Genomic DNA, 20,490 nt, shown 5'->3' with positions numbered 1-20,490 from the left:
TTATTTAATTTAATTTTAATATAATATATTATAATATAACATAATATACAGGAGGCAATAATTTACAATATATACAATTATATATTCAATGTTATGTATATACTATTTAATTAATCCCGTTCACATATACTACTACTAATAATAATATTTATTTAATATGTATTAATATGTTATTATATGTATGATAATATAAGGTGTTGCACACACACACACACACACACACACACACACACACACTGGAAATAGACAAACATACTTTTCTATGTTTAAAGTGTAACTATGACGGGGAGCGTTTGGCTATGCGCGCTCTCGTGTGATGTCAGCGGCGCGCGGTGTAGTTGCGCTCGCTCGCGCTGGACTCAGTGTCAGAGAGAAGGAGAGTCACGACGAAGATGGTCTCAATACGCGGAGTTCCCCTCGCGGATAGCCTCTGTTGGTACTGATTCGGAGTGTTCTCCCGGATAGCTCTGCTTCGAGGAGTTGCTTCATTTTCGGAGTGAGTAAAAGCTCTGCTGCAGGACTGGCACAAGAAACACAGAGAGGGATAGAGATGTGTCAGACGCGTGTGTACAGTGCATCACTGCGCGCTTTGAAGTTCTCTATGTGCGCTGCTCTATCCAGATGCTCACTGATGCACTACAGCTGTCCGTTCATTTACATGATGACCAGACAATAAGTAAATGAGTGAACCACGTGTTTTGAACGAGTATGAAACAGTCCCTGTTGTCGTAGGGGAAATTCTATTGTTCCTGTTCGAGTGTCAACTGCCAGTTCATATGCACTATGCAATATTCCCTACGCGTCTGACACATGAAGGAATGAACTAAGAGTTATTTTTATTAAAAAAAATTTTTATCGCATATGAATGCATTTTGCATTTGGATGGTTTACATGGTAAAATATGCTGTTGCATTCTTTTCAGTTAGGTTTAGATAAAAGGTTGTGCTGAACTGTAGACTTTTTTTATTTTTTATTTGATTTCATTATTTATTTCTGGTGTATATGCGTCTGAAATCACACTGACCTTGGATTGGATGTAGTGAAATGAAATTGTTCTCTATTATAGCTGGTTTCTAACTCGTCTAAGATGGCCATTAGGTGGTCCATGCACCATATTAGACCACAAAGTTCCGTTGGCCATACTATGTTAAGTCACTCAAATTGGTTTTTAGAACATGATTGGTGACCAGCTTAGACCAGCAAACAGTTCCAAAACAGCTTAAACTGGATTTTTCAGCAGAGATTATTGAAGCTGTACATTATACAATTTGTATGTATGATTCATGTCTGCTGTAATGATGCTTCATGGTTGTAAATTAATGCACATACAAAAAAGCCAATGTAAAGTTACAGTGTCTGGGCTGAGCAGTATAACTTCCTTTTCAAAGTTATCATTTCAAAACACAAGTAAACTACACTTAAAATAATTTTTAAAAATGTTTAAAATGTTAATTGTTTTAGCCTAAATCATGAACATTTCTTTCTTTCTCCCCCCCTTAATTTTGCTGTTCAAAAGCCCTGGAGAGTATGGGCAGAACATATATTGTGACATTTGTGGTCATTTAATTGCAACATACTAAGTTAAAGGCGGTTTAAGTTGCCTAGGAGACACAGCAGTTTCATTCTCTTCTCTTCTAGAGGCATTTACTCAAATGGGCACCGTGTCCTTTATATTATAACGAGTCTTGCAATTACAGTCTGGTATAAGGTTGTTTTGTTCGTTGTTATGGATGCATCAATTTTTGTATACTGCATTGGGGTTGTTGGTAAAAGATTGCCATGTTGTTACGCTGTGATAACGGATGGGCCTCTGTGTATCACCAGCAAAGTCACGATACGATACGTATCACGATACGGGACTGCACTGAATTTCACCTCAGAAGAATTTAGTAAAACAGCTGTTTATTAAACACTGCATACCATAGGGCCGTTGCTAACTTTTGGCAGAACAGGCACTTGACCTCTGCATTATGAAGGGCCTCTATAACTGTACCATAGTACAATAGCCTATAGGTAATGGCATATGTTTCATGTTTACATTGTGCACTCCCCACCCTACAATATTCTGATTGTTTGCATCTTGTTTTTAAGCCCATAAATAATAATGTACTCGTTCTAATAAATTTATATTGTAATGTACTCATTCTAATATATTAAAATCATCTTAACATTGCTGGTAGGTTATCATTGCACAAATCAACACACTCTCTACATTTAAAAAATAAAAATGAGAAGAGTTCTAAACTAATGCGCTGTCTTCACTGTACCTCACGCACACATTAGTTAGATCACTCTGTGCACGCGCACAGACATTCTTTTTTGCGTTTAGACAAACTTTTTAGCACTGGCCCGCAATTTTATCAATAAAATAGCTTAATCGCTCAAGAGCTACATTATCTTTCTCAACAAGGAGCTGGTAACATAATTGTTTCTAAAGCAATTAAAGCCACAGCTTCACTGTTAATAGAGAAACGCGGCAAAACGGTGGTAATACATACATACACAGCCCCTCTCTCGCTCTCTCTCTCTCATAAATGAACACTTGATAAATTACACTTTTCTGATAATAGAATATTGAAGTGGAGATCGCTAAACTGCAAGCTAACCAGTGTTTTCAGAAAGCAAGTGCGTTTATCCACAGTGGAGAGAGCGCGCGTGCACATGGTTGCCAGGTTGACAAAGATAAGTAACACACTTAGCAGATATTTTGAGATGGTCCTCACTGCAAGATCCAGGGGGTGAAGTTGGATCCAGATCCAACTCCTCACCCCTTACATATACCTAAACCTACCCATCTCCACCCCCTGATCCCTAAACCTACCCATCTCCACCCCCTAGATGTGGATCCAACCCCTCCCCCTGGATCTTTGTTCTGCAATGAGGGGCTACTGGATATTTTCGTATTGCGCAAGTGCTTCAAAGCTCTGTTTCGGGGATTACGTCTCTTCATATCAAGCAACCCCGGTTGTGTTCCTCTGCAGCCAGATCAAACCTCCTTGTAGCCTATATATTATGCTCTATTCATTATTTTTTAGAAACCTTGCACTTTTTTACTCCGTTTTAAACGGTGTTCTTGTATTCAAATTAAGGGCACGTGCCGCGATATCGATACAGGGCTAGCTGTAGCGATACTTGTATCGTCAGATCTCTGTGACGATACATCGTCGCATCGATGTATCGAACACAGCACTAGGCCTCCAGCAGGGTTAAATCACACATGAAATTACACATTGATACGTCCCATCTTTCCCCAGAACATCTCAATGACCCTCACAAGATTTACTGATAGAGGGTAGGATCTGGTTTTCAAAGGCTGTTATTTTATTATCAGCACACTTACGGACATAATAATAACCTGCATACTAAAAATTAAGGCTGTCTTTTGTTTTCTAGATTTCCATACGCAGATAGACGTTTCTATGAGAGCATAGGCCTACATCAAATCTCATGATAAATTGTTGCAATCTAGTAGCCGCCCTTCTACATCTATCAATCTCAGTGGCAGAAAATAGTGTGAGTATGTTGTACAGTATACAGCGTCCTGCTGGGTGCTGCCCATGGAGAATCTATTTTTAATTGGCCTTGTTAATGATAACAGAAACTTTGCAGCGGCGTCTGCCTGTTCATAAAGTTAATTGTGCTCATGGGACTAGACAGTATAGTTTGGCACAGTTTATTTTATATTACCATTGGTGCTGCACGGTCACACTTGTTGGTCTGCTTTCACACATACTGTATGTCATAAGACTGGCAGTTAGACCAAAAAAAAGCAGATTTGATGCCCAGACTTGTTGTTTTATTTCTTTAGGCTATTTTAACATGCAAAGTTGTAGTTTTAACAAAATGCTGCAGTTAGAAAATCATACGCTAGAAATAGTTATATCAAAGGATCGTGACAGATATGTTGTTCTATGATTTTCATCAAATGCTTAGAATTTTAAAATCACAAGTGATGAAACTGAGCCATCATCCAATAGCTGTAAAATGCAACTCCATATGTTTTGACGCATGTCATTTTTTAAATATTAGAATAATATTATATATGTTTCTGCATATTTAACTGGAATAATTGAAAGCTTTTAAAGCCATTTATTGGTTGATTCCACCTAAAAGTCAAAACATTGCTCTGTTCCTATCCAGCCACACTAAAAATAGCTCAACCAGTGGAGTGAGTTTGGGGACAGGACTGTGTTTACTGACCAATGGCAGGCAGTGAGAACTTGTGACTTTTTATCTCACAATTCTGACTCTTTTTCTATATCTCACAGTTTTGACTTTTCCTTTTAGAATTGCGAATCATAAACAGTTCTAAAAAAGTTGCAATTGAAAAAAAAAAGAAAAAGAAAAAAAGACTGAATTGTGAGATCAACCCTCTACGGACACCTTGGCAATTGAATTGAACATTTTTTTGTTTACTCGCCAGACTGAAATACTATACTATACTATACTATACATAAACATATATATTTTGGTCATTCAGTGTTCCTGTAAAAAAAAAAAACTGATGATATTATTATTATTATTATTATACGAATTCTACTAATAAGAACTAAGGGTTAGTGAGCTACTGGATTCATGAATATTAATCAGGTTGTGTGTGTTTGCTCGAACGGATTCGTTGAAATCTAAACAGGGACGATAATAGGTGAGCACCAGCCAATGAGATTGTCGTTTGCGCATTAGTTCCACCTACTACAGGAAAACCCGGCAGTTCTTAAAAGCTGAAAAATTCCAAAGGAACTCCGTTATTTTTACAGGAAAATACAACAAAGTATATCGTTTACATGTAGCGCATCAATTCTGCATGTTATGTAAGACTCTCGCTCTTTGCACGTGTGAGAGAAAGCGACGGCGAGTCGTGCGCCTTCACACTAGAGTTTACGTTACGCCAAATACACAAACACAGGTGCGCTGCGCATCCATTCCAATGAATGAACTGAAAAATATCACAGATCGCTTGACACAGAGTTAAACTGAAGCGCTCAGTCAGAGTGTTCTGTGAGTGAAAATATATCTGTGCTAATCATATACTCAGCATCCAACTCACACACTGGTGAGTAAAATCTGAGAATTGATTAGCCATTGGCTAATATTAGACATCATTTAGTCACCCAGAGTGAAGATTTAGTCGCATATGCAAGTGATTTACTCGCAATGTAGAGGGTTGGAGATAAAAAGCCGCAACATTTTATTTCTTATCTTGTGGCAGGAACAAGCTGTTATTTCAAATTTGCCTTAGGAGTTTGAGGAGGATTATAGTCAATACATTTTGAAGTGACACATTTTAAACAGATTAATGTAATGAGTAAATTTAACCATATTATTACGTACAAAGCACTGGGAGGTTCATGTGCTTATTTGTAACCCAAAGTCCTTTATAGTCTTTTAAAGTAGGCATGATTAAACCGATTTAAGCCGACAATATGCAACAGATCAAAATTTGGCCTTGAAGAAGCACAGCCTCTCTTCCTCTCTCTCTTCTCTCTCTTCTCTTTTAACAAGCTGATATTCATTCTGTTTCAGCCTTCCTCAGAGTATCATCAAGGCTCTAGTGAAAGGCATGACAGCTTCTGTTCTTGTGTTTTACTGGCGAGATCCCAAGAGAGCTCAACTCTCCATTCATTTCACCAATTGGTCCACGAATTACATAAATATTCTCCCTTTAATGAACAATTTGAAAGCATCACAGCATGCAACACAAACAGAGAGTTATTACTTAACAGTAACTTTTTCCCCCCTGCATACTGCATCTTGCAGTACTTGAGCTACTGCACAGTTCCCTGGCATTTACTGTATAATAGACATATGTAATACTTGAACAGCTTATGTTTTGTGACCAAAATTTAATTTAATTTAATTTCAAAGAGTTAAATGTCATTGAGTGATTAAGTCATGGCAGCAAAATAAATAAAATAATAAATTAAACGTATTTCTATTTTAACCATACCCCTGTCATTCAACTGTTATTTTATAGGCTCATATGGGCTTTATACAAAAATTACAATTATAAACATAATGTATTAGAGTACATCATTATTTCACATTACTTCTGCAAAGTACACTTTTAAAAAAATCCCTACAATTTACTGTAAAAAAATGACAGCTGTGGTTGCCAGAACTTACAAAAATTAAAAACATGGTAACACACATAACACTAAAATAATGCAATAAATATTTATTTTACAAAATAAGATGCAACATAAAACCTTAGTGTACATAAATGATGTATGATGAAAAAAACTAAGAAGAAACAGTTATTTCAAAAAACAAAAAAAAAACAAATATGAAGTGTCCACAGATGTGAATTATGTGAATGTCAGTTCACGGTCTTTCATTGAAAGTTATAAGTTGACTTAATTATAAGCTTCCAAAAACTGTAAATTTAATGTATTTTACTGAAAAATTACATGAAATGTTTCATTACGTTTACATTACACTTTTCCCCTGTATTTATTAAGGGAACTTACAGTTAACCAATTAACCGTTTTTATAGTCTTTTACCATTAAAATCATGATAATTTTTGATGTCGGTCAAATGAAGAATTGACATATTATATATGAAGATTTTTGTGAAGTACCCGTTATTGTAACTCTGAATAGGTGTTTTGTGGAGGTGGCACTGATGGATCAGCGGTAGTTTGCAGAGGCGCACATTGCTAATGACATGTGGGCTTTTATGCATCTCACCATATGGGGTGCATCATGTGATGTTCCTCCTTCAGTAAGGAGTTAAAGATCACACAGTGTTCTAACTATAAGGCCCAATCCTAGGCTCTACAATACACTGTAGCAGGGCTTGTTCAAAGTCTGGCAGCGGAGGGTTATAAAGGGCTAGAGGTCTCACTGTTATCTCTTATCTTAAATCACCGGATTTGAGCACATCATCATATTGGACCTAAAACTACACCGCAGGCAATCTAAGGACCAAGGTATCCTGGCTTTCAGTTTGATCTTCCCTGGCTAATTGTCAAAATGTCTTGCACCAAGACAGCAGCTTATTTTATTGTCTGCTCTGAGCTGTACGAACCAGGTGTCAAGTAAATAAAACAGATTGTTGCATGTTGGGAAGTTTTAAAACTCATATAAAACATGTGTCTGTGTTTGCACTGGATAAATTGTCAGTGGCGAGAGAATAAGGGGTCGCATTCACAAGGTGCTCTTATCGATCTTACACTGGAACCCTCACAGATGTAAATTATTTATGAAAACAGAGTGTCTTCTTCATGCATGGCACACTATGTGTGTCATAAGCCTAGACTGTAGGTGTACGGAGAAGTGTTGTAAAATACGATCAATGCTGTTTTAAAAGGCCTGTCTTGCATCTGACATTTCGCGTTTGGCCAAGTGCAACATACTGAGAGTTTTATATACCCTGTGATGCCTGTGTTAAGCCCTGTTCACATTCTGGGAGCGATTTGCTGTCGCTTAAGACACCAACCATTTTGTTACTAATAATAAATAAATGGACAAAGGAATATAATGGAGTATGCCATTAATAATTTTAATAGTAGGCCTAAGTAATACAATTTTTGCAAAAAAAGAAATGCAATTTCATTACCAAACGTTTTATTTCCAAAAATTATTTGAATAATACATTTAAAATAATTATCTCAAAAGATTTTATGCAGACTTTTCAATCTTATAGGTGTCATAAATGCAGTCCAATAGCTGTATTCAATAAATACTGAACAAACAAACCATGTGATCACATTGCATTTATACTGGCACACACACACACACACACTCTGTCTGGTTTGCTATCCTTGTGGGGACTCTCCATAGGCGTAATGGTTTTTGTACTGTACAGACCATATACTCTATTGCCCTACACCAACCCTACCCCTAAACCTACCCCTTACAGGAAACATTGTGCTTTTTTAGATTTTCAAAAAACAAAATGTAGGTCCCCACCTCTATTGCCCTACCCATGAGTCTGTGTGTATTCAGGTTTAAGTCCCCACCAGAATAGAAAAACAGGTACACACACACACACACACACACACACACTGTGTGGTCTAAATGCTTTATATATATATAAGCATAAGCACTAGTCAGTTCTCTGTTTCCAACCATAATAATTTCAGGTTTCTGTCAGTGTGAACAGAACTTTATTGGTATTGGTATGTCACTCTCAAAGTTTAAGATTTAGAAGCCATCATAGCCCAACTAAGTAATTGTGCATCCATAACAGCATAAATGAGCATATAGACAAGCATAAATGTGAGTATTTAGTCGTGAGGATATCTAATAGTATTTCCCCTCTAATTGAACACTTTTAGGGCTCTAGATTAAAGGTCAAGCTTATGTGGGTTCAGTTCCTTATGGCTGCATTGCTATTGATCAGTGTTAGTTTGCTTTCCTCTTCTTTCATGCTATTTTTTGTACAGCCTGTCATAAATCTTTCAAAGGTGTTTTTGTACTGTATAGGAGTAGCAGCATTAAAATCTGTGCCAAGTAACAGCAAAGAGCCCTCTGACTCTCTGACTGATAAAATAATAATAAAAAAAGCTAACATGGACTAATTTAATGCTTAGGAGCATTTGAGTGTAGCATATATTGATTTGCTAAATAAAGCTTTAGATAAATGACCCTAATTAATTACATTTTATTGAAGGCAGCTTTTTGTGAAATCTCTCCAATGCAGATTCGCTTTGATGTTCTTTGAAAGAAAGAAAGTCCGTTTACTTTATTGCTCTTGCTGTCTTGTGGTTTATTACAGTAGAAAACTTTGCACATGTTGGAGTCAGCAAAATGGTTGGTTGAAGCCAGTTCAAAGAGGTTATAGCAAACCCTTCTTGATGCGTGAAAATTGTTCTGCAAAAATAAATTAAAGAACAAATAGAGTGATGTTTGTAGTCTTGTTGATAGGGTGTTGATAGTGGTTGTTAGATCTTTGCTAGCTGGTTTTTGCTAACTGTCTCAGTTAAATCAAAAGAGCCCACCATCTGATGATCTGGTTCCTAGATCCCTACTGATTTCTGGACCATTTTATCGTCTGCCTGGTGGAAATTGTAAGTTGTGCAATTGGAGATGTCATTCATGCTCGTAGCACAAATAGTGCAGAATGAAATGAATGAGGAATACTAATAGAGATTCTTGTCTTGGCAAATACCACTAATCACATCAATCAACACTGCAGTCCTTATTGAAATACATTTGCAAAACTCATTGCCATTTCTGATATATTTGATACAATTTTACAGATAAGTCAACTGATTCTGCTGCAACTAGCTTGTATAAACCTAGAAATAATACGGCTTAATATAGTTAAATGCTTGAGGTTCTGTATCATCAGTCCAAATATGGATTTGGATAATGTCATATCTGATTGATCCCACTTTGCCTTTCTTTGGTATTTCAGCAGTGTCCAGTGCACATCAATATTGCGTCATTGAGCACGATCTTTGTTTGGGGAGGCAGATAGCCAATGGGAAAATCATTCCCTGGGGATGCACTGTACAGGAAACTAAGGTCTGCTTTTCAAACGTGAGAAGATGAATCACATGTAATCTGTGCTTTGCTCTTCTAGCCCATACGAATGGGCTTTGCCCTCAAGTGGCTGGCATCTGCTATAAATAGGTGGAGATTAATGAGATTAATACATAATTTTCAAAGGTCTGAGGTGGAATAAAGGCCGGCAGATAAAAAAAAAAGTGTGACAAGGGAAAGCTCGGAGCCATGTCATCTGACACAGCTGGAGCTGTTTGATAGTTGTAGTGTGGTGGCAGTTCCTTTGAGCATTAATGGCATTAAATCCTCTTCAATTCCTGCTTCAATTCAGTGTTTGCTTTGAGTAACCCTACTGAAAATGCAATCTTAAACCAGTCATAGCTAGTTTAGCTGACCTGCCAGACTGTTCAGCTGGTTTCCAGCGTTGCTAATAGTGGTGTTTTGTTTGTGAATGAACTGGGATAGAACAAATCCTTTAAGTGAATGAATCATTGTTCTTTACTGCCATGACATAACTCAAGTCTCTTCCCTTTGTTTATCACTCTCCCTGGATTGTTTTAGATTTGTAGACATGCATATTTTTATAAACAATAATAAGACTTAATTCGGCCTGTAATTCACTCAGCTGATATGATTGGTGATACTGACGTAACCATATATCTACCATATGTCGGAGTAACTTGCAGAAAGAATCGATCCAAAAATAATTTAAAAGAACCAAGTCACTTTGTTGCTACAAATAGTGAAGGAAGCTAGATTTCTCATTAGCGAGGCTCCGGTTGTGAAAAGTGTTTTTCAGTCATGCAGCTTTTCAGTACGCAAGCAGGGTAGCGATGACATGACAGACGCTAAAATGTTATGTTTTCATTGTAATATTTCAAGTCGTGTGTTCTTTGTTTATGAATAGAACTATGTGTAATTCAAGAAATCTCTTTTTTAAGTCGATATCTTTCAGTGAATTGTTCACATATTCACGCAACATTTCACCTAGTGAATCAGCCTGAATAATTTGAACAGCACACAAATGTGCTGAAGCGAACTCATTTGGAGCGGATTTTCACTCATTAAGAGAACAAAAACAGTGTCAGATTAATTCAAATATTTAGGCTTCAAATCAGTTTAAATCAAATCTGCCAAATCAGTGTAAATCATTTGCTAGCGATAAAGTTCGAAACTCTGTGTCTGCTGCTTGTCAAATGAATTTGTATTGCAAGATGTTTTCCAATAAAAAAAAAAACACACAGCTAATGAAATCTCGTGAAGCAACAAAGTATCACCATGGCATCACCATGCGCTTTTGGATATGTACCCAGGTAAGACCATGGTATTCTTTGAAATACCTTGGAATATCATATAAATATAATAGTGGGAAAAGGGTAATCATTCATGGAACTAAAGCTTCTCCCCAGCCAAATATTAGGCTACATGTCATAAGAGGTGTCCAGATTAGCAACCGTTTTCAGATGTGCTTATAAATCTGTTAAGTAAAAAGATGTGGCCTTAAAAATGTCCTGCTGTTGTATATGATGATTTAATTGGTGTTAATTGGTGAATCTCAGGCTTTTATAAATATTCAGATATTCAGTGTTAAATCTAATATTTTAATTAGTCACGACAACCAGCAGCTCCAAAACTTATTTCACAGTGTGTGAATCATGTATTTTTTTATGGTCACTCCCCTGGTATGTCTAAAGATTGAAGATATCAGTCCATACGCAGCCTCACAATAGTTCTGTTCTAAAACCTAATGAACTGCCTATCTAGACAACATTTTAAGGCATTTTAGGCATGCTTACGCCACAAAGTCTGTTAAAAAAGATACAGTAACATTATGTTGCTGTATCAAACAACGTGGTTTGGCAAAATTCTATATGGCGGCATTGGAGCAGCTAGTTAGGATACTGCTTGAAAAGGTGTAGCTGCTTATTGGCAGTAGACAGCATGGCAGCTCTCAGATTTTGTAACAGAGCTGATGTCTTTTGACCTGGGAAAGACTAGCTTTAATGGCTCAGAATCTGCACAGGGAATTGCTGTCAGAAGCTTTATCATATCTGTTACTGAACCTGCACAACAGAGCAGTGTCAATACAGTGTGATCATGGCGTTCACTTAGAATCAATCAAAAAAATACCTCGACATAACTCAAATAGAGCAAATAGTTTTTGTGCTTTCAGGTTTATTTAGAAGATCCTGAGAAACAATATTTTGACAACACTGTCAGCCAACAAGAATTACATCATGTGATTTCAAAGATGTTATTTGCACACAGTGTTGATATTTTCACAGCTGTATGACAGCTATGGGAGTGACAAGTGAAGGTACAGTATGTTCAGCTGGATTTATTATGTACACCCCCATGAAGTTATGAGGTCTCAACCTACACCCCCCCCAAAAATCAAAGAGCTAATCTCATAGGTCATTTATGTTGCGGTCACATATCGTCATACAGTAAGGAGAAGATTAAGAGTGGGTGGTATAACCAAAAGCTTTTGTGATGGTGTGAGTCATTTCTGAAGACATTTTACAGGTGCATCTCAATAAATTAGAATGTTGTGGAAAAGTTCATTTATTTCAGTAATTCAACTCAAATTGTGAAACTCGTGTATTAAATAAATTCAATGCACACAGACTGAAGTAGTTTAAGTCTTTGGTTCTTTTAATTGTGATGATTTTGGCTCACATTTAACAAAAACCCACCAATTCACTATCTCAACAAATTAGAATACTTCATAAGACCAATAAAAAATTTTTTTTGTGAATTGTTGGCCTTCTGGAAAGTATGTTCATTTACTGTACATGTACTCAATACTTGGTAGGGGCTCCTTTTGCTTTAATTACTGCCTCAATTTCGGCGGGGCATGGAGGTGATCAGTTTGTGGCACTGCTGAGGTGGTATGGAAGACCAGGTTTCTTTGACAGTGGCCTTCAGCTCATCTGCATTATTTGGTCTCTGGTTTCTCATTTTCGTCTTGACAATACCCCATAGATTCTCCATGGGGTTCAGGTCTGGTGAGTTTGCTAGCCAGTCAAGCACACCAACACCATGGTCAATTAACCAACTTTTGTCTGTGGTTCAGGAGTGTCTTAACAAGAGGAATACGACAACTGCAGCCAGATTCCTTGACACGTCTGTGTGTGGTGGCTCTTGATGCCTTGACCCCATTCTCAGTCCATTCCTTGTGAAGTTCACTCAAATTCTTGAATCGATTTTGCTTGACAATCCTCATAAGGCTGCGGTTCTCTCGGTTGGTTGTGCATCTTTTTCTTCCACACTTTTTCCTTCCACTCAACTTTCTGTTAACATGCTTGGATACAGCACTCAGTGAACCGCCAGCTTCTTTGGCAATGAATGTTTGTGGCTTACCCTCCTTGTGAAGGGTGTCAATGATTGTCTTCTGAACAACTGTCAGATCAGCAGTCTTCCTCATGATTGTGTAGCCTAGTGAACCAAACTGAGAGACCATTTTGAAGGCTCAGGAAACCTTTGCAGGTGTTTTGAGTTGATTAGCTGATTGGCATGTCACCATATTCTAATTTGTAACTTTTCCATGACATTCTAATTTATTGAGATGCACCTGTATATCAAAATAGTTTTTTTTGCTGGAATTAAAAAAAAAAAAAAACCATGATATACACTACTGTTCAAAAGTTTGGGGTCAGTAAGTTTTTAAAATGTTTTTGGAAAAAAACAGTAATATTGTGTCTTATTATTACAATTTAAATATAATTGTCTATTTTAGTATATTTTCATTTCTTATTATCATTAACATTGTTTCTTCATAATATTTTAGTGGAAAATGTTTTTTTTTTTTCAGAATATAAACTTAATCAAAGAAACAAGTTTTTACTGCCACTTATGATCAGTCATCCTTGCTGAATAAAAGTATTAATATAATTTATTAAAAGTATAATTTATTTTTATTTATTTAAAAAAAACCATACAAACTTTTTTTAGGTAATCCAGAATTAAATAAAAACTTCACAAATGAAAGGATATAATTTGATTTGATAATTTGATATGATTATTTTCTCATTTTATTTGTAGTACATGCAAACCAAATGATAAGATTATTCATAATTCACAAACAAACAAACAAAAAAAACTATAAAATCTAATATTATTAAATGGATAGTTATAACTAGGGGTGCAGTGTGCATGCTTTAATCCGTTAACATGAGCGCGGAAAAAATACGCACCACATACGCACTGCAAACGGAGTAATGTGAACCTAGCATTATGTGTGTGCGCTGCGAGTGTGCATGAGCGCACGGTCCCCAGGAGAGCACACTAGCGCGCGAGCTCTGAATGATTAAACACTGGCAAGAATTAAAAAGTAATGCAATTTATAAACTTTAATGACGATGTGACACTGCCTCGATTGTGCAAGTGACAATTCATGTGTCAACTGTGCAGCGTGCAGCTCGCTTATAGACAGACGTGATGTGATTTGAAGCCATTTGCGTATTTTGAGAGAGAAAGAGATAGAGCGCGCGATGATTCACTCACACTGTTTGTGAAATTACATCTCACACAAGGTTATTTAATGAAGAAATATGAAGGTGAGTACCTCACATTCAGCGTTATAATTATTTCACCCGTGCCGGACAGAGACTGAGACGGTGCCGCTGCATGTCATGCCAAACCTCTCACGGCAGCGTCATCAGCTTGAGATCGTTTTTTTGAGATCGGCCTTTTTAGAGACTGCCGATCAATCATCCCAACGTGATTATCGGCCGATAGTGATCGGTAGCCGATCAATCGGAGCACCCCTAGTTATATCTTATAAAGAGATCTTTTCCATACAATTCAAAGTGAATGTCAAGAACACGGCATCCTCTAAAAATCAAATTAAGCATATAAGAAGAAGAAGTGCATACAACTAATGCTCTAAATAGGCCTGTCTCAATAATCAGTATATCAACTTATCGCACAATATATGTACATTACGTTTTGGTGACGCAATATATTGCCCATTATATTTACATAAAAATGTACTGTATGTCACCATGTTGTTTTGCATTCCACGTGCGCCTGTGTCTTTTGCAGCTTCTCGAACATAACGTGGTCTAGTCGTTGCTAGTTCAAATTTAAAAAATGCTTCTACAAAAAAGTTTAATCTGCAGATATGGCCTTGTTTAGGGATCTGTGCCAAATCCCAATTCATGCAGATAGCTTTGTGTGAGGAACAAAACCAAAATCGAAATTGTTACTCCACCATTGCAATAAAATCTAGTATGTCATGATCAGTTACAAGAACAAACTGAGCATCACTGGTGTCAAACCTGGTGTGACACGTTTTGAAATGCCATATTTGAATGTGCATAAATTCGACATTTTAGTATTTTCCTCACACAAAGCTGTCATTTGACTTCAGAGGTTTTGGGTTATAAAACACATTTCATATGGATCACCGTTGAGCTGTTTTAATGGTGAATTTGTTGTCAGTTCTGGAGCTTGACACCCCATTCACGTTTATTGTACTGAAAAGATAAACACTCTGTGTCATACAGGCATGAAATAACCATATACCATCATTCCCTCCAGCGCTAGTGAAGACCAGGGGCCTGATGTATAAACGTACGCAATTTTCCACGCACAAACCGGAATTATAAAAAATAAACTAGGCGTAAATATGTGTGCACCGTACGGACACTCTAGACCAGGGTTCCTCAAATCTTGCCCTGGAGGTCCAATGCGCTGCAGAGTTTAGCTCCAACCCTGATCAAACTCAGCTACCTGTGATTTTTCTAATGATCCTGAAGACACTGATTAGTATGCTCAGGTGTGTTTGATTTGGGTTAGAGCTAAACTCTGCAGGAAAGTGGATCTTGTCGGCCAGATTTGAGGATCCCTGCTCTAGACCATGCGTACGCACTCTTTTACTGGAGGGAGCGAAATAAGGAAGCAAACAGAATGATTTTAAAGTCTGTTTTACATTTGACATACACGTTTAGATTAAATATGACACTCTGAATAATGAAATTAAGCACTAAAATTTCATGAAATTATTATCCAGAAATTACCACATTTTTATATGAATTTAAACAGAAATATTTGCAGTGGATGTGCTGCTTTCGAACAATTTTCCTGTGGTATGCGATTTAATGTTTTAATCACAGCGAGGATTGCTTGGTGAATGAAAATTCCACTTTAAATTGTGTTCTAAATAGCAAAACTCATGTTCAGAGAAAATATTTTTGCGCGGATAATAATGATAATTTTTGTGAACTTGACTTTGTTTGATGGCTTTGGAACATAGACTGTAACGACAGACATAAGGATGCGCTCGTTGATCAAACAGTCCATTGGTCTGATGACAGTAGAACCTCTGTTCACAGGTGTCGCGCACAGACAGTAGCCTAATGATAACCACTTTCGTGCTCTTCCTAATATTGTGACTAACGCCATATTTAAAAGTATAGGCTATAAACATTCAAAAATATATGTTTACCTTTTAGGCAAATTGCATAAATTTGAATAGCGATGTCTCAAAACGCATTTATAGTCCGTATCTCATATTTTCCTACCGTATTCCTATCCTTAACTGCGTTAAACATGGTGTCACGTGGATGGAATATGCATGGAAATTATATGCAGATGACGTCATGCATATTAAAACTAGGCGTTGTAAGCTCCATAAATGGCTATTTTGGGGGGAAATCATGCACGCACAATCTTCCGCTGACTGGCTATTACAAAGGGAATTTTGCGCAGGTTCTGGCACACATTTAGGATGAAATCTACGTAAAGTTTTATACATGAGGCCCCAGGAGTGTGTGTAGCATACAGTATGTGGCGTGTTGCAGACCTACTATTCACTGCTCATCCACTTATCTGTGTCACTGTAAGCCTCTTGAGAACAGAAATGCACAGTCATGACAGTCCTGCAGTAAGCTCATCCGGAGGTCAGGTAGATTTTTTAAGGATCAGTGGCTCCGAGGTTGCTTGGATTTTTCTGGGTTTCAATGTTCAATAACCTGTTGTATAGGTTGTATGAGTGATGGCTATGCCCAGGACTTTAATTAGGACTAGAACAACCACAAACCTCATCCAGGGCCATTTAATGAGGGAGGCCCAAAAATTTGTGTATATATTGGTTCATCTTTGCTATGCCCAGGACTTTAATTAGGACTAGAACAACCACAAACCTCATCCTGGGCCATTTAATGAGGGAGGCCCAAAAATAAATCTGCAAAAATGTCAGCAATTCTGTGTTTTTCTGTCAATATGGGGTGCTGTGTGTACATTAATGAGGAAAAAAAATTAACTTAAATGATTTTAGCAAATGGCTGCAATATAACAAAGAGTGAAAAATTTAAGGGGGTCTGAATACTTTCCGTACCCACTGTATATTGGTTCATCTTAATAATTTGACCCTGGGTCTTTGACCTGAAATCATGGACATGGTTACCTCATGTTAATTTTTATTTTATTTATTTATTTATTTGCTTTTGTCAAAACACTACATACACTGCCGTTGAAAAGATTGGGGTTAGCAAGTTTTATTTATTTATTAAAAAAAAAAAAAACTTTTTTAGCAAAGATGCATTAAATTGATCAAACGTGTCAGTAAAGGTATTTATAATGTTACAAATAATTTCATATAAATGCTCTTCTTATTCATCAAAAATGTATCATGGTTTCCACAAAAAAATATTAAGCAGCATAACTGATTTTTAACTATGAAAATAATGTTTCTTGAGCTCCAAATCAGCATGTATGAATTAATTCTAAAAATTCAGCTTTGCCATTACAGGAATAAATTACATTTTAAATATATTAAATAGAAATATATATTTAAAAAGAAAACTTTAATTGTTATAATATTTCACAATACTGCTGTATTTTAGATCAAATAAATGCCTTGGCGAGCATAAGAGACTTCTTTCAAAGACATAAAAAAGATTTATGACCCTAAACGCTTTAAGGGTATATATGTGAATAATTAAGATGAAACGCAATATGTGACCCTGGACCACAAAACCAGTCTTAAGTATATACTTCTTAAGTATATTTGTAGCAATAGCCAAAAATACATTGTATGGGTCAAAATTATAGATCTTTTATGCCAAAAATTATTTGGATATTAAGTAAAGATCATGTTCCATGAAAATATTTTGTAAATTTCCTACTGTAAATATATCAAAACTTAATTTTTGATTAGTAATATGTATTGCTAAGAACTTAATTTGGACAACTTTAATGGCGATTTTCTCAATATTTTGTTGCACCCTCAGATTCCAGATTTTCAAATAGTTGTATCTCAGCCAAATATTGTCATATCCTAACAAATACATCAATGGAAAGCTTATTTATTCAGCTTTCAGAGGATGTAGAAATCTTTGTGGTCCAGGGTCACATATATTCACTGCTGGTTTATGCTTTGTTGGTTCATTAATCAGAATAAATTATGAAATCTGTTGTCTCAAATCTGTTTGACATATGTTGATAATTTTAATTTGTAGTTGAGAGCGTTTGAGCATTTTAGCTTCATTATAAAATTCTCATTATGGGATGCACATGGTCCTTTTTTGGGTAATGTAGTCTAGTGCATGTGCAGTATACCTTAAACCATCTAGGACAGTGATTCTCAACAAAAATGTGTTGTATAATCAATCAATCACATTCAATGCTAGTGAAATTAGATTAAAGTGATTGCGCTCCTGTTGCTCAAAATGATGCTGCTATCAACAGCAAGGTCATAGGTTTATTTCCCCAGGAATGCATAATAATATAATATCTTGAATGCACTGTAAATTGCTTTTTGGATAAAAATAATTACCAAAAGCATTATTATAATTATTATAAAACAAATTCCAGCATGGACATTTTGCTGTCGCCTCAAATTAAAAACAAAGAGCAAAATTAGAAAAAGGTCCAATGAAACATGGTAAACAAATTGTTTTTTTGTGCAGTGAATTATTATAGTGAATCAACAAAATTCAAGAGACAATTTCCAAATTGTCTCTTTGACAAATTTACTTTTGTAAACATTTTGTACATTGTTGAATTTGATGCCAGCATACTTTTTAATTGAATAACATTTCAAGTGCCCCTATTATGCCATTTTTAAGGTTCCTAATATTGTTTTGGGAGTCTCCTACAATAGGTTTACATGCATGCAATGTCAAAAAAGCTTTTGTTTCCTCAAAATATGCATTTAATATCACCTCATTTTCCAACGATTCTCATACGATTCGTTCGAAGCAGTTCTAAGATTCAGTCTCTCTAAACCCCTCTTTTCCGTGAGCCTACTCTGCTCTGATTGATGGCCCAGTCTGTTGTGATTGGTGTACAGTGCATATCAGAAACGATATGCCCATTGCCATAGTTCCATATTTTAAACGCTCAATTGAAAATATGAACATCTATTATTTATCATACTTACAGGTTGTGATTCAGTTGAGCCAGCTGGTCAAAATAAACTGGGTACTGAGCCATATTTCAAGAGCAAGCGTTTTATGAATCCCGTGCTGTACTCCCCGAGATTAGGGAAGCAGTCGTCAGTAAAATGACAGGAAGACAAAAAAGATTGGGGTTGTACTGCTGTGAATTTTAACCACAGATTTTTGCATCCTCATCTTTCAGAAGTGAAAATAAAAAGAATTTACTTACAGTTCACAGCGTAGGACACAGCATCTTCTCGACATGATGTTTACCAAACATACAAGCTACAGTGTTTGTGGGCAGGGTCAAGTTGTTCGCGGCCTGCCAACATAGTATATAGGCAGGCATTATGCAAATGTGTTACCATGTAGCCATCATGGAAGTGGGATTCGAATTACTGATGACGATTCTTTTTTTGGAGACAACTTTATTTATCATCTTGGCTTTACAACTGCAGATCATTTACATTCACATACAGATACATTACACACTGCATGAAAGACAATATTCGAAATGGCAAAATAGGGGCACTTTAATATTTTTCACAATTAATCTATGCTGATTCTAAGCAATTTGCATAAATGCATTTTAAAAATATTATTTCATAAGAAATGGAAATCTGAGATGTTTCCTAACTTGACTGACAAATATGCAGCACATTAAGTTTATTAGGTTAGTTTAGTTTTATTGATTTGTATAGCACATTTAGCGACAGAGTCGGCCAAAGTGCTGCACACACACACACACAAAAATAAAAAATTAATAAATGCATAAAATAAACAACAATATAAAACAATCACAAATTTATAACAAAGATAAAATCAGTTTTATCAGTTTATGGAAATTTTATAAGCAGTTCAAATACATCAATCAAAATTAAATCTCAATGTTTAATTTTGTTATCTCCTAAATATTTATGAGAGTGAAGCAGAAAAACACAAGAAACCAGTGGTAAGGGGTTTTGTTAATGCATTAGATTTTAGCATATATTGTTACAACTTTATGACTTTATGAGTGATGCATTTGTGTTCCTCATGCAAATGTTAACAGTCCTCCCAGACCCAGCAAGTTAACACCTTTACGCTATAGTGTCAGCCTCAGGTCATTGCGCTTGATAAATTGCTAGCTGTCCTTCCATCGCTTGACCTTACAAAATCCCAGAGAGGAGAATTGCACGAAAATAAACGCCACATAATGCAGCACCATCAAATCTGACATCTGCTTTCTCACCGGCTTATCACATTAGCCCATGCTGTTGTAGGTCATCTGCCACATTGTTCTCACTTGTATTGATTGGAAGATACTGTGCCATTAGCATCATTAGCCAGGCTGAATATATGAGTCAGTAAACAGACAAGACCTTTAAATGTTAGGTGCTGGGAGACTGCGCCTAACATGCATGACGTCTCTCTTCCTCAAACAGCTCCTCTGAGTTTTGTTCAGTGCTCATGAGCCGTCAAAAGCAGTGATTTTATTACATAACCAAGTGCGACCAATCACAAACAAGCTATTTATTTTCCACTGCCGTCACCGCGACAATGGCACAGAGAGCTACTTTTGCTTCTTGTCAAGTCATGCTCTACAAGGTTGGGTTGTCTTGTTGCAGGCTGTCAAGGCCGAATAGAAGCCGAGAGGAAGATGAGATCAGGCTCT

At 36.5% G+C, this 20,490-nt stretch overlaps 1 protein-coding gene across 1 annotated transcript in view; it reads left to right on the top strand.

The window, feature by feature from the left end:
- Positions 1-320: 320 nt before the first annotated feature.
- pkib (protein kinase (cAMP-dependent, catalytic) inhibitor beta) overlaps positions 321-20,490 on the top strand; it is a 46,485-nt gene continuing 26,315 nt past the window's right edge. Inside the window, exon 1 of the mRNA XM_016289374.1 lies at positions 321-496. The gene's annotated coding sequence lies outside the window, so the exon portion shown is untranslated. The remainder of the gene's footprint in view (positions 497-20,490) is intronic.

This window comes from Sinocyclocheilus grahami, unplaced genomic scaffold (assembly GCF_001515645.1).
Source record: "Sinocyclocheilus grahami isolate Dianchi unplaced genomic scaffold, SAMN03320097.WGS_v1.1 scaffold244.1, whole genome shotgun sequence".
NCBI classification, from domain to species: Eukaryota; Metazoa; Chordata; class Actinopteri; order Cypriniformes; family Cyprinidae; genus Sinocyclocheilus; species Sinocyclocheilus grahami.
Note: the sequence above shows the minus strand (reverse complement) of the source record. Positions and strands in the feature narration are given on the sequence as shown.